The sequence below is a fragment of the Ranitomeya imitator genome, chromosome 1 (genome assembly GCF_032444005.1).
Source record: "Ranitomeya imitator isolate aRanImi1 chromosome 1, aRanImi1.pri, whole genome shotgun sequence".
NCBI lineage: Eukaryota > Metazoa > Chordata > Amphibia > Anura > Dendrobatidae > Ranitomeya > Ranitomeya imitator.
Window position 1 is genome coordinate 1,213,368,235 of NC_091282.1, and position 19,230 is coordinate 1,213,387,464.

General features: G+C 47.7%; 1 pseudogene; it reads left to right on the plus strand.

Moving 5' to 3' along the window:
- Window positions 1–16,586, plus strand: part of LOC138657141 (serine/arginine-rich splicing factor 9 pseudogene) — a 43,629-nt pseudogene extending 27,043 nt beyond the window's left edge.
- The last annotated feature ends 2,644 nt before the right edge of the window (window positions 16,587–19,230 follow it).

Here is a 19,230-nt window from a genome sequence, read left to right on the forward strand (position 1 = left end):
GTGGATTCAGGCGCTGCCCTGAATTTGATGGACTTGGAGTTTGCTAGGCGCTGTGGTTTTTTCTTGGAGCCCTTGCAGTATCCTATTCCATTGAGAGGAATTGATGCTACACCTTTGGCCAAGAATAAGCCTCAGTACTGGACCCAATTGAGCATGTTCATGGCTCCTGCACATCAGGAGGATATTCGCTTTTTGGTGTTGCATAATCTACATGATGTGGTCGTTTTGGGGTTGCCATGGCTACAGGTCCATAATCCAGTATTGGATTGGAAATCTATGTCTGTGTCCAGCTGGGGTTGCCAGGGGGTACATGGTGATGTTCCATTTTTGTCTATTTCGTCATCCACCCCTTCTGAAGTCCCGGAGTTTTTGTCGGATTACCGAGATGTATTTGATGAGCCCAAATCCAGTGCCCTACCTCCTCATAGGGATTGCGATTGTGCTATTAATTTGATTCCTGGTAGTAAGTTTCCTAAGGGCCGACTGTTCAATTTATCTGTGCCAGAACACGCCGCTATGTGGAGTTATATAAAGGAATCCTTGGAGAAGGGTCATATTCGCCCGTCGTCGTCACCATTGGGAGCAGGGTTCTTTTTTGTGGCCAAGAAGGATGGTTCTTTGAGACCTTGTATTGATTACCGCCTTCTTAATAAGATCACAGTCAAATTTCAGTACCCCTTGCCGCTGCTGTCTGATTTATTTGCTCGGATTAAGGGGGCTAGTTGGTTCACCAAGATAGATCTTCGTGGTGCGTATAATCTTGTGCGTATTAAACAGGGCGATGAATGGAAAACAGCATTTAATACGCCCGAGGGCCATTTTGAGTACCTGGTTATGCCATTCGGGCTTTCCAATGCTCCATCAGTATTTCAGTCCTTTATGCATGACATCTTCCGAGAGTACCTGGATAAATTCCTGATTGTATATTTGGATGAGATTTTGGTCTTCTCGGATGATTGGGAGTCTCACGTGAAGCAGGTCAGAATGGTGTTCCAGGTCCTTCGTGCGAATTCTTTGTTTGTGAAGGGGTCAAAGTGTCTTTTTGGAGTTCAGAAGGTTTCATTTTTGGGTTTCATTGTTTCCCCTTCTACTATCGAGATGGACCCTGTTAAAGTCCAGGCCATTTATGATTGGACTCAGCCGACATCTGTGAAGAGTCTGCAAAAGTTCCTGGGCTTTGCTAATTTTTATCGTCGCTTCATCAGTAATTTTTCTAGTGTTGCTAAACCGCTGACTGATTTGACCAAGAAGGGTGCTGATGTGGTCAATTGGTCTTCTGCGGCTGTGGAAGCTTTTCAGGAGTTGAAGCGTCGTTTTTTCTTCTGCCCCTGTGTTGTGCCAGCCAGATGTTTCGCTTCCGTTTCAGGTCGAGGTTGATGCTTCTGAGATTGGAGCAGGGGCTGTTTTGTCGCAAAGAAGTTCTGATGGCTCGGTGATGAAACCATGTGCCTTCTTTTCTAGAAAGTTTTCGCCTGCTGAGCGCAATTATGATGTTGGCAATCGAGAGTTGTTGGCCATGAAGTGGGCATTCGAGGAGTGGCGTCATTGGCTTGAAGGAGCCAAGCATCGCGTGGTGGTCTTGACGGATCACAAGAATTTGACTTATCTCGAGTCTGCCAAACGGTTGAATCCTAGACAGGCTCGTTGGTCGCTATTTTTCTCCCGTTTTGATTTTGTGGTTTCGTACCTTCCAGGCTCTAAGAATGTGAAGGCTGATGCCCTGTCAAGGAGTTTTGTGCCCGACTCTCCGGGTGTTCCTGAGCCGGCGGGTATTCTCAAAGAGGGGTTAATTTTGTCTGCCATCTCCCCTGATTTGCGGCGGGTGCTGCAAAAATTTCAGGCTGATAGACCTGACCGTTGCCCAGCAGAGAAACTGTTTGTCCCTGATAAATGGACTAGTAGAGTTATCTCTGAGGATCATTGCTCGGTGTTGGCTGGTCATCCGGGAATCTTTGGTACCAGAGATTTGGTGGCTAGATCCTTTTGGTGGCCGTCTTTGTCGCGGGATGTGCGTTCTTTTGTGCAGTCCTGTGGGACTTGTGCTCGGGCTAAGCCCTGCTGTTCTCGTGCCAGTGGGTTGCTTTTGCCCTTGCCGGTCCCGAAGAGGCCCTGGACGCATATCTCTATGGATTTTATTTCGGATCTCCCTGTCTCTCAAAAGATGTCGGTCATTTGGGTGGTTTGTAATCGCTTCTCTAAGATGGTCCATTTGGTACCCTTGTCTAAATTGCTTTCCTCCTCTGATTTGGTGCCATTGTTTTTCCAGCATGTGGTTCGTTTACATGGCATTCCGGAGAACATCGTTTCGGACAGAGGTTCCCAGTTTGTTTCGAGGTTTTGGCGAGCCTTTTGTGCTAGGATGGGCATTGATTTGTCTTTTTCCTCGGCTTTCCATCCTCAGACAAATGGCCAAACCGAACGAACTAATCAGACTTTGGAAACATATCTGAGATGCTTTGTTTCTGCTGATCAGGATGATTGGGTGTCCTTTTTGCCTTTGGCTGAGTTCGCCCTTAATAATCGTGCCAGCTCGGCTACTTTGGTTTCGCCGTTTTTCTGCAATTCTGGTTTCCATCCTCGTTTCTCTTCAGGGCAGGTTGAGTCTTCGGACTGTCCTGGTGTAGATACTGTGGTGGATAGGTTGCAGCAGATTTGGACTCATGTGGTGGACAATTTGACATTGTCCCAGGAGAAGGCTCAACGTTTCGCTAACCGCCGGCGCTGTGTGGGTCCCCGACTTCGTGTTGGGGATTTGGTTTGGTTGTCGTCTCGTTATGTTTCTATGAAGGTTTCCTCTCCTAAGTTTAAGCCTCGTTTCATTGGTCCGTATAAGATTTCTGAGGTTCTCAATCCTGTGTCGTTTCGTTTGACCCTTCCAGCTTCTTTTGCCATCCATAATGTATTCCATAGGTCATTGTTGCGGAGATACGTTGCGCCTGTGGTTCCATCCGTTGATCCTCCTGCTCCGGTGTTGGTTGAGGGGGAGTTGGAGTATGTGGTGGAGAAGATTTTGGATTCTCATATTTTGAGACGGAAACTCCAGTACCTGGTCAAATGGAAGGGTTATGGTCAGGAAGATAATTCCTGGGTCTTTGCCTCCAATGTTCATGCTGCCGATCTGGTTCGTGCCTTTCATTTCGCTCGTCCTGGTCAGCCTGGGGGCTCTGGTGAGGGTTCGGTGACCCCTCCTCAAGGGGAGGGAACTGTTGTGAATTCTGTTGTCAAGCTCCCTCCTGTGGTCATGAATGGTACTTCGGCTGGTTCTGTCCATGGGCTTCCTCTGGTGGTGGTGAGTGGGGCTGCGGCTTCTGAGGTTCCTTCCACAGGTGACGAGGTTAATTCGTTAGCTGGCTGCTCTATTTAACTCCACCTAGATCTTTGCTCCATGCCACCTGTCAATGTTCCAGTATTGGTCTAGTTCACTCCTGGATCGTTCTTGTGACCTGTCTTCCCAGCAGAAGCTAAGTTCCTGCTTGTTTTTCTCTGGTTTGCTATTTTTCTGTCCAGCTTGCTATTTTGATTGTTGTCTTGCTTGCTGGAAGCTCTGGGATGCAGAGGGAGCGCCTCCGCACCGTGAGTCGGTGCGGAGGGTCTTTTTGCGCCCTCTGCGTGGTCTTTTTGTAGTTTTTTGTGCTGACCACAAAGCTACCTTTCCTATCCTCTGTCTGTTCAGTAAGTCAGGCCTCACTTTGCTAAATCTATTTTCATCTCTGTGTTTGTAATTTTCATCTTTACTCACAGTCATTATATGTGGGGGGCTGCCTTTTCCTTTGGGGAATTTCTCTGAGGCAAGGTAGGCTTTATTTTTCTATCTTTAGGGCTAGCTAGTTCCTTAGGCTGTGTCGAGTTGCATAGGGAGCGTTAGGAGCAATCCACGGCTATTTCTAGTGTGTGTGATAGGATTAGGAATTGTGGTCAGCAGAGTTCCCACGTCTCAGAGCTCATCCTATATTATCAGTAACTATCAGGTCATTCCGTGTGCTCTTAACCACCAGGTCCATTATTGTCCTGACCACCAGGTCATAACAGCAACCTATCCACCACAGTATCTACACCAGGACAGTCCGAAGACTCAACCTGCCCTGAAGAGAAACGAGGATGGAAACCAGAATTGCAGAAAAACGGCGAAACCAAAGTAGCCGAGCTGGCCCGATTATTAAGGGCGAACTCAGCCAAAGGCAAAAAGGACACCCAATCATCCTGATCAGCAGAAACAAAGCATCTCAGATATGTTTCCAAAGTTTGATTAGTTCGTTCAGTTTGGCCATTTGTCTGAGGATGGAAAGCCGAGGAAAAAGACAAATCAATGCCCATCCTAGCACAAAAGGCTCGCTAAAACCTCGAAACAAACTGGGAACCTCTGTCCGAAACGATGTTCTCCGGAATGCCATGTAAACGAACCACATGCTGGAAAAACAATGGCACCAAATCAGAGGAGGAAGGCAATTTAGACAAGGGTACCAAATGGACCATCTTAGAGAAGCGATCACAAACCACCCAAATGACCGACATCTTTTGAGAGACAGGGAGATCCGAAATAAAATCCATAGAGATATGCGTCCAGGGCCTCTTCGGGACCGGCAAGGGCAAAAGCAACCCACTGGCACGAGAACAGCAGGGCTTAGCCCGAGCACAAGTCCCACATGACTGCACAAAAGAACGCACATCCCGCGACAAAGACGGCCACCAAAAGGATCTAGCCACCAAATCTCTGGTACCAAAGATTCCAGGATGACCAGCCAACACCGAACAATGAACCTCAGAGATAACTCTACTAGTCCATTTATCAGGGACAAACAGTTTCTCCGCTGGGCAACGGTCAGGTCTATCAGCTTGAAATTTTTGCAGCACCCGCCGCAAATCAGGGGAGATGGCAGACAAAATTACCCCCTCTTTGAGAATACCCACCGGCTCAGGAACACCCAGATAGTCGGGCACAAAACTCCTTGACAGGGCATCAGCCTTCACATTCTTAGAGCCTGGAAGGTACGAAACCACAAAATCAAAACGGGAGAAAAATAGCGACCAACGAGCCTGTCTAGGATTCAACCGTTTGGCAGACTCGAGATAAGTCAAATTCTTGTGATCCGTCAAGACCACCACGCGATGCTTGGCTCCTTCAAGCCAATGACGCCACTCCTCGAATGCCCACTTCATGGCCAACAACTCTCGATTGCCAACATCATAATTGCGCTCAGCAGGCGAAAACTTTCTAGAAAAGAAGGCACATGGTTTCATCACCGAGCCATCAGAACTTCTTTGCGACAAAATAGCCCCTGCTCCAATCTCAGAAGCATCAACCTCGACCTGAAGCGGGAGCGAAACATCTGGCTGGCACAACACAGGGGCAGAAGAAAAACGACGCTTCAACTCCTGAAAAGCTTCCACAGCCGCAGAAGACCAATTGACCACATCAGCACCCTTCTTGGTCAAATCAGTCAACGGTTTAGCAACACTAGAAAAATTACTGATGAAGCGACGATAAAAATTAGCAAAGCCCAGGAACTTTTGCAGACTCTTCACAGATGTCGGCTTAGTCCAATCATGAATGGCCTAGACTTTAACAGGGTCCATCTCGATAGTAGAAGGGGAAAAAATGAAACCCAAAAATGAAACCTTCTGAACTCCAAAGAGACACTTTGACCCCTTCAAAAACAAAGAATTCGCAAGAAGGACCTGGAACACCATTCTGACCTGCTTCACGTGAGACTCCCAATCATCCGAAAAGACCAAAATATCATCCAAATACACAATCAGGAATTTATCCAGGTTCTCTCGGAAGATGTCATGCATAAAGGACTGAAATACTGATGGAGCATTGGAAAGCCCGAATGGCATAACCAGGTACTGTTATGACCTGGTGGTTAGGACAATAATGGACCTGGTGGTTAAGAGCACACGGAATGACCTGATAGTTACAAATAATATAGGACGAGCTCTGAGACGTGGGAACTCTGCTGACCTCAATCCCTAATCCTATCACACACACTAGAAATAGCCGAGCATTGCTCCTAACGCTCCCTATGCAACTCGACACAGCCTAAGGAACTAGCTAGCCCTGAAGATAGAAAAATAAAGCCTACCTTGCCTCAGAGAAATTCCCCAAAGGAAAAGGCAGCCCCCCACATATAATGACTGTGAGTAAAGATGAAAATACAAACACAGAGATGAAATAGATTTAGCAAAGTGAGGCCCGACTTACTGAACAGACTGAGGATAGGAAAGGTAACTTTGCGGTCAGCACAAAAAACTACAAAAAGACCACGCAGAGGGCGCAAAAAGACCCTCCGCACCGACTCACGGTGCGGAGGCGCTCCCTCTGCGTCCCAGAGCTTCCAGCAAGCAAGACAAAAATCAAAATAGCAAGCTGGAAAAAAAAATCGCAAACAAAAGAAAAACAAGCAGGAACTTAGCTTCTGCTGGGAAGACAGGTCACAAGAACGATCCAGGAGTGAACAAGACCAATACTGGAACATTGACAGGTGGCATGGAGCAATGATCTAAGTGGAGTTAAATAGAGCAGCCAGCTAACGAATTAACCTCGTCACCTGTGGAAGGAAACTCAGAAGCCGCAGCCCCACTCACAATCAACAGAGGAAGCCCATGGACAGAACCAGCCGAAGTACCATTCATGACCACAGGAGGGAGCTTGACAACAGAATTCACAACACTCCACGTCCTCGATGGACCCATTGGCCTTGGCTTGGGCCAGCATGTCCAGGAGGGTGTCTTCCTCCCCATCTTCGGGCACGCTGCAGACCGGTAGGACGAAAGGTTCACGTTCATGATGAACCTTCATCATGTTGACGTGAAAGGCCTTTCGCCTACCCCGAGCGTGGTCAAGCATGACCACGTAAGTGACTGGGTTGAGCTGTTGGTGGACGACGTACAGGCCCTCCAAGGCTGCCTAAAGCTTATCCGTTGGTACGGGGACCAGCACCCACACCTTTTGACCCACGTGGTAGGTCCGCTCTCGGGCGTTCTGGTCGTACCAGTGCTTCTGGTCAGCCTGAGCCTGCGTTATATTGTCATGCACCAACTGCGTCAAGGTCTGCACCTTGTCACGGAAGCGCATGACATACTCCACTATGGACACTTCAGAAGGGTTCGGCTCCTCTTCCCAGGATTCTCTTACCAACCCAAGGGGTCCGCGGACTCGCCAGCCGTACAGGAGCTCGAAGGGTGAGAACCCCGTCGAGGCCTGCGGAACCTCTCGGTAAGCCAACAGCAGGTGTTGGAGGTACCACTCCCAGTCGCGCCCTTGAGTCTCAACCAGCATGCGTAGCATTTGTTTGAGGGTACCTTTGAAGCGTTCACACAAGCCATTGGTCTGTGGGTGATATGCACTCGATACCAGGTGCTTCACCTGCATTCTCTTACAGAGAGCCTCCATTAGGCGAGACATAAATTGGGTCCCTTGATCAGTAAGCATTTCCCCGGGAAATCCTACACGTGAAAAGATGGCCAACAGGGCATCCGCCACCTTATCTGCCATAGTTGAAGACAGAGCTACTGCCTCTGGGTACCGGGTAGCGTAGTTTACCACAGTAAGGATATATCGCTTTCCAGAGCTGCTGGGGACGGCCAGCTGGCCCACAATGTCCACTGCGATCCTCTGGAAAGGCTCCTCTATCACTGGCAACGGAATCAGGGGAGCCTTAAGAGCAGGCCCCGCCTTCCCCACTCTTTGACAGGTGACACAGGAGCGGCAGTAGTTTGACACATCTGTCCCCATCTTAGGCCAATAGAAGTGTTGAGACAGCCGGGCCTTAGTTTTGCTGATCCCACAGTGTCCAGCTAGCGGGATCTCATGGGCAATCCGCAACAACTCACCCCGAAATTGCTGCGGGACGACCAGCTGTCTTTCCCTCAACCACTCCTTTTGTGATTCTCCGGGTACTGTCTCCCGGTACAACCTTCCTCGTTCCCAGAACACCTTCTCCTTATCAGACTTGGAGAAGAGCGTCCCGGCAAGTTGTCTCAAACTCTCTAGGCTCGCATCTGCGTGCAGAGCGGCCTGAAACTCCTGGCTAGGGGAAGCCAAAAGTGACTTCAGGGTCCCTTCCCCACGGGAACCCTCTTGGACCTGCTCTGGGTCCACCTCTGGTTCAGTCACAGTGATGACTGAGGAGGGTCCGGAAGGCTGACAGTTATCTGCGTTCCGAGCACTCTGACTGCGGGTGACAGCAGCTATGAAGGCTGTCTCCCCGGGGGTTTCTACAGACCCGTCAGCCTCCAGAGCTTTGCCTCTCAGCCATGGTGTCAGGTATCGGGCCCATTCATCTGTAGGCAGACGGTACTGTCTGCAGGCTTTCTCAAAGGCCCGCAGAAAAGTGTCCAAGTCCCCATCCTTTTCCATCACAGTAAAGTGCTCGGACCGGGGCTTCGGTGTCTGAGCGCTGCTGGGCGCACGGCTGGACTGGGACGACCCCTGCATTTGCAGTTGGGCCATCTGCAGCTGGTACTCCCGCTCTGCTTGCCGCTCGGCTCGCTGGGCCTGGGCCTCTCGCTCGGCTCGGGCCTCGGCCTCCTGCCGGTATTGCTGAATCAGCTGCCGACGTCCCTCATGGTCGTCAGTGGGGAATTTTTTCAAGGCCGCCTGCAGGTGGGGGTCCAATTCACCCTGGTGGCTAGTCGGGCCGGCATTCAGTGGTTGGACCTCTGCTGCAGCACCATGTTCGCTTGTGCTGGCTTCTGCGGCCTCTGGGCTCTGTGACCTGGCTTGGTCTGCTTCAAATTGCACCAGCTCAGCAACCATTTGAACCTTGGTTTTGCCCTGGGAGTTCAGGCCATGGTACGTGTTATGTTTGCTAATGACAGGTGTTATGAAGGCAATCCAGAAACACAGTGTGCTTAGCGATCAGAGCGCACACAGTGATCTGACAAATACCCAAAAATACAAGAACGAGCTCTGAGACGTGGAAACTCTGTAGACTGCACACCTGATCCTATCCTAAACACAACTAAAAGCGGCTGTGGATTGCGCCTAACAACTACCTAGGCAACTCGGCACAGCCTAAGAAACTAGCTAGCCTGAAGATAGAAAAATAGGCCTGACTTGCCCCAGAGAAATTCCCCAAAGGAAAAGACAGCCCCCCACATATAATGACTGTGAGTAAGATGAAAAGACAAAACGTAGGGATGAAATAGATTCAGCAAAGTGGGGCCCGATATTCTAGGACAGAGCGAGGACAGTAAAGCGAACTTTGCAGTCTACAAAAAACCCTAAAGCAAAACCACGCAAAGGGGGCAAAAAAAAACCCACCGTGCCGAACTAACGGCACGGCGGTACACCCTTTGCGTCTCAGAGCTTCCAGCAAAACAAAAGACAAGCTGGACAGAAAAAAAGCAACAAAAAAAACAAAAGGCACTTAGCTATACAGAGCAGCAGGTCACAGGAACAATCAGGAGAAGCTCAGATCCAACACTGAAACATTGACAAGGAGCAAGGATAGCAGCATCAGGCGGAGTTAAGTAATGAAGCAGTTAACGAGCTCACCAGAACACCTGAGGGAGGAAGCTCAGAAGCTGCAGTACCACTTGTGACCACAGGAGTGAATTCAGCCACAGAATTCACAACAGTACCCCCCCCTTGAGGAGGGGTCACCGAACCCTCACCAGAGCCCCCAGGCCGACCAGGATGAGCCGCATGAAAGGCACGAATCGGAAGCATGAACATCAGAGGCAAAAACCCAGGAATTATCTTCCTGAGCATAACCCTTCCATTTAACCAGATACTGGAGTTTCCGTCTAGAAACACGAGAATCCAAAATCTTCTCCACAATATACTCCAATTCCCCCTCCACCAAAACCGGGGCAGGAGGCTCAACAGATGGAACCATAGGTGCCACGTATCTCCGCAACAACGACCTATGGAATACATTATGTATGGAAAAGGAGTCTGGGAGGGTCAAACGAAAAGACACAGGATTGAGAACCTCAGAAATCCTATACGGACCAATAAAACGAGGTTTAAATTTAGGAGAGGAAACCTTCATAGGAATATGACGAGAAGATAACCAAACCAGATCCCCAACACGAAGTCGGGGACCCACACGGCGTCTGCGATTAGCGAAAAGTTGAGCTTTCTCCTGGGACAAGATCAAATTGTCCACTACCTGAGTCCAGATCTGCTGCAACCTATCCACCACAGAATCCACACCAGGACAGTCCGAAGACTCAACCTGTCCTGAAGAGAAACGAGGATGGAACCCAGAATTGCAAAAAAATGGGGAAACCAAGGTAGCCGAGCTGGCCCGATTATTAAGGGCGAACAGCCAACGGCAAAAAGGACACCCAATCATCCTGGTCTGCAGAAACAAAACATCTCAGATATGTTTCCAAGGCCTGATTGGTTCGTTCGGTCTGGCCATTAGTCTGAGGATGGAAAGCCGAGGAAAAGGATAGGTCAATGCCCATCCTACCACAAAAGGCTCGCCAAAACCTTGAAACAAACTGGGAACCTCTGTCAGAAACAATATTCTCAGGAATGCCATGCAACCGAACCACATGCTGAAAGAACAAAGGTACCAAATCAGAGGAGGAAGGCAATTTAGCCAAGGGCACCAGATGGACCATTTTAGAAAAGCGATCACAGACCACCCAAATGACTGACATCTTTTGAGAAACGGGAAGGTCAGAAATGAAATCCATCGAAATATGTGTCCAAGGCCTCTTTGGGACCGGCAAGGGCAAAAGCAACCCACTGGCACGAGAACAGCAGGGCTTAGCCCTAGCACAAATCCCACAGGACTGCACAAAAGTACGTACATCCCATGACAGAGATGGCCACCAGAAGGATCTAGCCACTAACTCTCTGGCACCAAAGATTCCAGGATGACCAGCCAACACCGAACAATGACGTTCAGAGATAAGTTTATTAGTCCACCTATCAGGGACGAACAGTTTCTCTGCTGGACAACGATCAGGTTTATTCGGCTGAAATTTTTGCAGCACCCGCCGCAAATCAGGGGAGATGGCAGACACAATGACTCCTTCCTTGAGGATACCCGCTGGCTCAGATAAACCCGGAGAGTCGGGCACAAAACTCCTAGACAGAGCATCCGCCTTCACATTTTTAGAGCCCGGAAGGTACGAAATCACAAAGTCGAAGCGGGCAAAAAATAACGACCAACGGGCCTGTCTAGGATTCAAGCGCTTGGCAGACTCGAGATAAGTCAAGTTCTTATGATCAGTCAATACCACCACGCGATGCTTAGCTCCTTCAAGCCAATGACGCCACTCCTCGAATGCCCACTTCATGGCCAGCAACTCTCGATTGCCCACATCATAATTACGCTCAGCGGGCGAAAACTTCCTGGAAAAGAAAGCACATGGTTTCATCACTGAGCAATCAGAACCTCTCTGTGACAAAACCGCCCCTGCTCCAATCTCAGAAGCATCAACCTCGACCTGGAACGGAAGAGAAACATCTGGCTGACACAACACAGGGGCAGAACAAAAACGACGCTTCAACTCCTGAAAAGCTTCCACAGCAGCAGAAGACCAATTAACCAAATCAGCACCCTTCTAGGTCAAATCGGTCAATGGTTTGGCAATGCTAGAAAAATTACAGATGAAGCGACGATAAAAATTAGCAAAGCCCAGGAACTTTTGCAGACTTTTCAGAGATGTCGGCTGAATCCAATCCTGGATGGCTTGGACCTTAACTGGATCCATCTCGATAGTAGAAGGGGTAAAGATGAACCCTAAAAATGAAACTTTCTGCACACCGAAGAGACACTTTGATCCCTTCACAAACAAAGAGTTAGCACGCAGGACCTGAAAAACCATTCTGACCTGCTTCACATGAGACTCCCAATCATCTGAGAAGATCAAAATGTCATCCAAGTAAACAATCAGGAATTTATCCAGATACTCACGGAAGATGTCATGCATAAAAGACTGAAACACAGATGGAGCATTGGCAAGTCCGAACGGCATCACTAGATACTCAAAATGACCCTCGGGCGTATTGAATGCAGTTTTCCATTCATCTCCTTGCCTGATTCTCACCAGATTATACGCACCACGAAGATCTATCTTAGTGAACCAACTAGCCCCCTTAATCCGAGCAAACAAGTCAGATAACAATGGCAAGGGATACTGAAATTTAACAGTGATCTTATTAAGAAGGCGGTAATCAATACACGGTCTCAGCGAACCATCCTTCTTGGCTACAAAGAAGAACCCTGCTCCCAGTGGTGATGACGATGGGCGAATATGTCCCTTTTCCAGGGATTCCTTCACATAACTGCGCATAGCGGCGTGTTCGGGCACGGATAAATTAAATAATCGACCTTTAGGGAATTTACTACCAGGAATCAAATTGATAGCACAATCACAATCCCTATGCGGAGGTAGAGCATCGGACTTGGGCTCTTCAAATACATCCTGATAATCAGACAAGAACTCTGGGACCTCAGAAGGGGTGGATGACGAAATCGACAAAAATGGAACATCACCATGTACCCCCTGACAACCCCAGCTGGATACCGACATGGAATTCCAATCCAATACTGGATTATGGGTTTGTAGCCATGGCAACCCCAACACGACCACATCATGCAGATTATGCAACACCAGAAAGCGAATAACTTCCTGATGTGCAGGAGCCATGCACATGGTCAGCTGGGCCCAGTATTGAGGTTTATTCTTGGCCAAAGGTGTAGCATCAATTCCTCTCAATGGAATAGGACACCGCAAAGGCTCCAAGAAAAACCCACAACGTTTAGCATAATCCAAATCCATCAGATTCAGGGCAGCGCCCGAATCCACAAACGCCATGACAGAAAACGATGACAAAGAGCATATCAAGGTAATGGACAGAAGGAATTTGGACTGTACAGTACCAATAACGGCAGACCTAGCGGACCGCTTAGTGCGCTTAGGACAATCAGAAATAGCATGAGTGGAATCACCACAGTAGAAACACAGCCTATTCAGACGTCTGTGTTCTTGCCGTTCAACTCTGGTCATAGTCCTATCGCACTGCATAGGCTCAGGTTTAATCTCAGGCAGTACCGCCAAATGGTGCACAGATTTACGCTCGCGCAAGCGTCGACCGATCTGAATGGCCAAAGACAAAGACTCATTCAAACCAGCAGGCATAGGAAATCCCACCATGACATCCTTAAGAGCCTCAGAGAGACCCTTTCTGAACAAAGCTGCCAGCGCAGATTCATTCCACTGAGTGAGTACTGACCACTTCCTAAATTTCTGACAATATACTTCTATATCATCCTGACCCTGGCACAAAGCCAGCAAATTTTTCTCAGCCTGATCCACTGAATTAGGCTCATCGTATAGCAATCCGAGCGCCAGGAAAAACGCATCGACACTACTCAATGCAGGGTCTCCTGGCGCAAGAGAAAATGCCCAGTCTTGAGGGTCGCCGCGCAAAAAAGAAATAATAATCAAAACCTGTTGAATAGGATTACCAGAAGAATGAGGTTTCAAGGCCAGAAATAGCTTACAATTATTTTTGAAACTTAGAAACTTAGTTCTATCTCCAAAAAACAAATCAGGAATAGGAATTCTTGGTTCTAACATAGATTTCTGATCAATAGTATCTTGAATTTTTTGTACATTTATAACGAGATTATCCATTGAAGAGCACAGACCCTGAATATCCATGTCCACACCTGTGTCCAGAATCACCCAAATGTCTAGGGGAAAAAAAAAGTGAACACAGAGCAGAAAAAAAAAAAAAAATGATGTCAGAACTTTTTCTTTCCCTCTATTGAGAATCATTAGTTTGGCTCCTTGTACTGTTATGTTTGCTAATGACAGGTGTTATGAAGGCAATCCAGAAACACAGTGTGCTTAGCGATCAGAGCGCACACAGTGATCTGACAAATACCCAAAAATACAAGAACGAGCTCTGAGACGTGGAAACTCTGTAGACTGCACACCTGATCCTATCCTAAACACAACTAAAAGCGGCTGTGGATTGCGCCTAACAACTACCTAGGCAACTCGGCACAGCCTAAGAAACTAGCTAGCCTGAAGATAGAAAAATAGGCCTGACTTGCCCCAGAGAAATTCCCCAAAGGAAAAGGCAGCCCCCCACATATAATGACTGTGAGTAAGATGAAAAGACAAAACGTAGGGATGAAATAGATTCAGCAAAGTGGGGCCCGATATTCTAGGACAGAGCGAGGACAGTAAAGCGAACTTTGCAGTCTACAAAAAACCCTAAAGCAAAACCACGCAAAGGGGGCAAAAAAAAACCCACCGTGCCGAACTAACGGCACGGCGGTACACCCTTTGCGTCTCAGAGCTTCCAGCAAAACAAAAGACAAGCTGGACAGAAAAAAAGCAACAAAAAAAACAAAAGGCACTTAGCTATACAGAGCAGCAGGTCACAGGAACAATCAGGAGAAGCTCAGATCCAACACTGAAACATTGACAAGGAGCAAGGATAGCAGCATCAGGCGGAGTTAAGTAATGAAGCAGTTAACGAGCTCACCAGAACACCTGAGGGAGGAAGCTCAGAAGCTGCAGTACCACTTGTGACCACAGGAGTGAATTCAGCCACAGAATTCACAACAGGTACGTGCATATACCAGCAAGAGCGTCTTTCTTCTGCTGGGCGTACCAGGCTTCTCCTTTCGCAGCCATGGTTGCCAAATAAAAGATAGGATAGAAAAACGAAGAGAAAGGGAGGGGATAATTACCAGTACACAATTGTCTCAAGACTAATAAACACTGAGTTCGTTCTCCAAACTTATTTGCGCAGATTCCTCTCAAGAACTTTCTGCAAGTTTTTAGTGAGGGGAATGATTGCTCAAACCAAATCACTAATGCTCTAATATCCCACCGCCTTGCCACCAATTTGTCACGATTCACACCGTGACCGTCACCCCTATGTCACGGGTCGGGGTGACTTTAGGGCAACAGACGGCTATCACATGTGCAGGGGGGCTTATCTTAGTTATCCCTCCACTGCCACAATGTGATGAAAAAACACACACAAGGCTATTGACCTCTTAGTTTACAGCAGGGGCTTATTCTAGGTATCCCACTGCTCTGCAATATACCACGAACTGCAGGGATTTATGTATATCCCGCTTACAGTTCCACTTAAAACCTTCAGCTCTCTGGCGCCCCCCTTACTCTCAGGTCAGGTTAGGTACTGCACCCTGGGTAATTAGTCACCAGACAGGCTGCCTGCTATGTACTGGCTATTGGGCATGCTGCAGCGACGCGATAAACTACTCCCACTCAGGCAGGAACAATAATTATCAACGCCGCAGTCGCTACGACATCACCCAAAAGTCTGCACACGGTATCGCTGCCACCAGCTTCAATTAAACGGGTCCAAAGCTAACCCAACACAACAGTAGCGTAATTCCCTTCAGGAGACTTAGGGTACGGTTTAGAACAAGAGAATCAACTAGTATTAAATAATATACCCCATCAAAAGTTTCAGGCAGTGTTTTATCAAAATATTTTACAAATGATGTTACAAATGAGACAATTGCAAATATGTACAAGGTAATTATAACATAAAGGGATTACAGGAGAAAAGATAACACTCACATGTTCTCAGAGCATTGCAGGTTTGAGTAGTACACAGGCGGCATAGCTTCGTAAAGCGGAGGACAGTTGTAATGTGTGGCACGAACAGACAGACAGAGAGTAACTTATCAACAGTACCAGTGATTTGCCTCACACGGTGCTGTTATACATGCTGACGTCTTGAACATGTTGCCAAAGATTGTTCCGAGGGCTGGGGCCCTATGCCTGGAGTCTGTCTGCTGGCAAATCGAGTCAATGTCTGCCAAGACAAGCCATCAGGGTCTAAGGGGCCCTACTCCCAGGATACAAAAGCAAAGGATGAAGTGATATACACTGTTCACACTATATGGCAGATTGACCACCCTACACCAGCCTACCTCCATAGCCACCTCCAGCCAGTCAAGGTCAGTGATATCAAGGCTCAGGGACCTCAGAACACTGGGTCTCTCAGGTATTCTACCACCAGAACACAATTTACCAGGCAGCCAAGTGGCCTTCTCCTTGGCTGGGGGTCAGCGTTTGGAGAATGGGCACCTTTTTGTGGGCAACTTACAAGCCAATGTACGAGAGAAGGAGCTGGAGGAGTTGTTCCATTAGTATGGGAGGATCCATACCATGGAGATGAAGAATCATGGGGGAGGCAGTATCACACCATTTGCCTACATCAGCTTTCAGGATCCGCGGGAGACGGAGAACGCCGTGAGTAGAAGCAATGGATGCGAGTTTGGTTCTTGTCGTTTACTTGTGGAATTTCCCAGGTCAAGCTGGAAAGCAGAAGACCAGGTGGAGGTTAAGAAGGACTCCGATGGAGGAACGGATCACTTTCTCTGTGAACTGAATACAGAGTCTTCGTCTCAGAGCTTCCCCCTTCGGGAAGTTGGCAGGATCTAAAAGATCATATGAGAGAAGCTGGAGATGTCTGCTATGCTGATGTGCAGAAGGATGGTACCGGGATTGTGGAGTTTGTGCGCAAGGATAACATGGAATATGCTTTGAGGAAACTGGATGATACAAAGTTTCGTTCTCATGAAGGTGAAACCTCTTACATTCGTGTCTCTGCTTAAAGACATGGATATCGGAAGGAGATATAAAGGGGAGACAAGGGGCACAGAGTCTAAGTGTAGGAGTATATTCACAGCAAGAAATATATATTGTGGCACTCACCCTTTGGATGTCTTATATGTATAGCAGCACATACTATACCTTATGAAGGCCATTGTGGGCTGAAACGCGTTGTTTTGTTCTTATTAAAGTGTCCTAATTGGTACTGAGCAAATTATCTCAACCTCCAAACTATCCTTGTCTTCCGGAAGTGCCAAGAAAGGAATTTTTTTTTCTAACCATTGCTTAAAGACATGCTAACAGATTGTCCCCGATAACTGGAAAAGGATGATTGGAAGCCGATCATGTCTGGCTAATTTAGATGGGAGACGTGGTATGTGGCAACATCGCATTTAATCTGAATTATCCAGACATATTATTTCAGTAGGCCCAGGGACATGAGCTAAAGTTCATGTGAGAATGAATGTTGACCCTTATTGGCCCTGAATTATTGATCACTGGCTGCATTTGTTGACTGAATGCTGATTAGCTATTGTATCTGTCCAAGTAATAATAATAATAATCTTTATTTTTATATAGCGCACATCCAATCACTGGCTCGCTCATCTTATCTGCATCTCAAAAACATTTCTAGAATTCGCCCTTTTCTTACTTTCGACTCTGCAAAAACTCTTACTGTTTCACTCATTCATTCTCATCTGGATTATTGTAACTCTCTACTAATCGGCCGCCCTCTTACCAAACTCTCCCCGCTCCAATCTGTCCTGAATGCTGCAGCCAGGATCATATTCCTCACCAACCGTTACACCGATGCCTCTACCTTGTGCCAGTCATTACACTGGTTACCCATCCACTCCAGAATCCAGTAAAAAACTACTACCCTCATCCACAAAGCACTCCATGGCTCAGTACCACCCTACATCTCCTCTCTGGTCTCAGTCTGCCACCCTACCTGTGCCCTCCGCTCCGCTAATGACCTCTGGTTAACATCCTCAATAATCAGAACCTCCCATTCCCGTCTCCAAGACTTTACATCTGCTGCGCCGATTCTTTGGAATGCACTACCTAGGCTAATATGATTAATCCCCAATCCCCACAGTTTTAAGCGTGCCCTAAAAACTCATTTGTTCAGATTGGCCTACCGCCTCAACGCATTAACCTAACTATCCCCGTGTGGCCTGTTATGAATAGGTAATTCAGAACCACAATTGACCTTGAAGTTCAGAGCACACAAAGTGACCTGACAATAAGCAAAAAACATAGGACGAGCTCTGAGACGTGGGAACTCTGCTGACCGCAATCCCTAATCCTATCACACCACACTAGAGGTAGCCGTGGATTGCGCCTAACGCTCCCTATGCAACTCGGCACAGCCTGAGAAACTAGCTAGGCCTGAAGATAGAAAAATAAGCCTACCTTGCCTCAGAGAAATTCCCCAAAGGAAAAGGCAGCCCCCCACATATAATGACTGTGAGTTAAGATGAAAGTACAAACACAGAGATGAAATAGATTTAGCAAAGCGAGGCCTGACTTACTGAATAGACTGAGAATAGGAAAGGTAGCTTTGCGGTCAACACAAAAACCTACAAACAACCACGCAGAGGGGCAAAAAGACCCTCCGCACCGACTAACGGTACGGAGGTGCTCCCTCTGCGTCTCAGAGCTTTCAGCAAGCAAGAAAAACAAATTAAAGCAAGCTGGACAGAAAATATAGCAACAAAAGTAACACAAGCAGAACTTAGCTTATGCTGAGCAGACAGGCCACAGGAACGATCCAGGAGGAAGCAAGACCAATACTAGAACATTGACTGAAGGCCAGGATCAAAGCACTAGGTGGAGTTAAATAGAGCAGCACCTAACGACTTAACCTCATCACCTGAGGAAGGAAACTCAGAAGCCGCAGTACCACTTGTGACCACAGGAGGGAGCTTGATCACAGAATTCACAACAGTACCCCCCCTTGAGGAGGGGTCACCGAACCCTCACCAGAGCCCCCAGGATGACCAGGATGAGCCATATGAAAGGCACGAACAAGATCGGCAGCATGGACATCAGAGGCAAAGACCCAGGAATTATCTTCCTGACCATAACCCTTCCACTTAACCAGATACTGGAATTTCCGTCTCGAAACACGAGAATCCAAAATCTTCTCCACTATATACTCCAACTCCCCCTCCACCAAAACCGGGGCAGGAGGATCAACAGATGGAACCATAGGTGCCACGTATCTCCGCAACAATGACCTATGGAATACGTTATGGATGGAAAAAGAATCTGGAAGGGTCAAACGAAAAGACACAGGATTAAGAACCTCAGAAATCCTATACAGACCAATGAAACGAGGCTTAAACTTAGGAGAGGAAACCTTCATAGGAATATAACGAGACGACAACCAAACCAAATCCCCAACACGAAGTCGGGGACCCACACAGCGTCTGCGATTAGCGAAACGTTGAGCCTTCTCCTGGGACAAGGTCAAATTGTCCACTACATGAGTCCAAATCCGCTGCAACCTGTCCACCACAGTATCCATACCAGGACAGTCTGAAGACTCAACCTGCCCTGAAGAGAAACGAGGATGGAACCCAGAATTGCAGAAAAACGGCGAAACCAAGGTAGCCGAGCTGGCCCGATTATTAAGGGTGA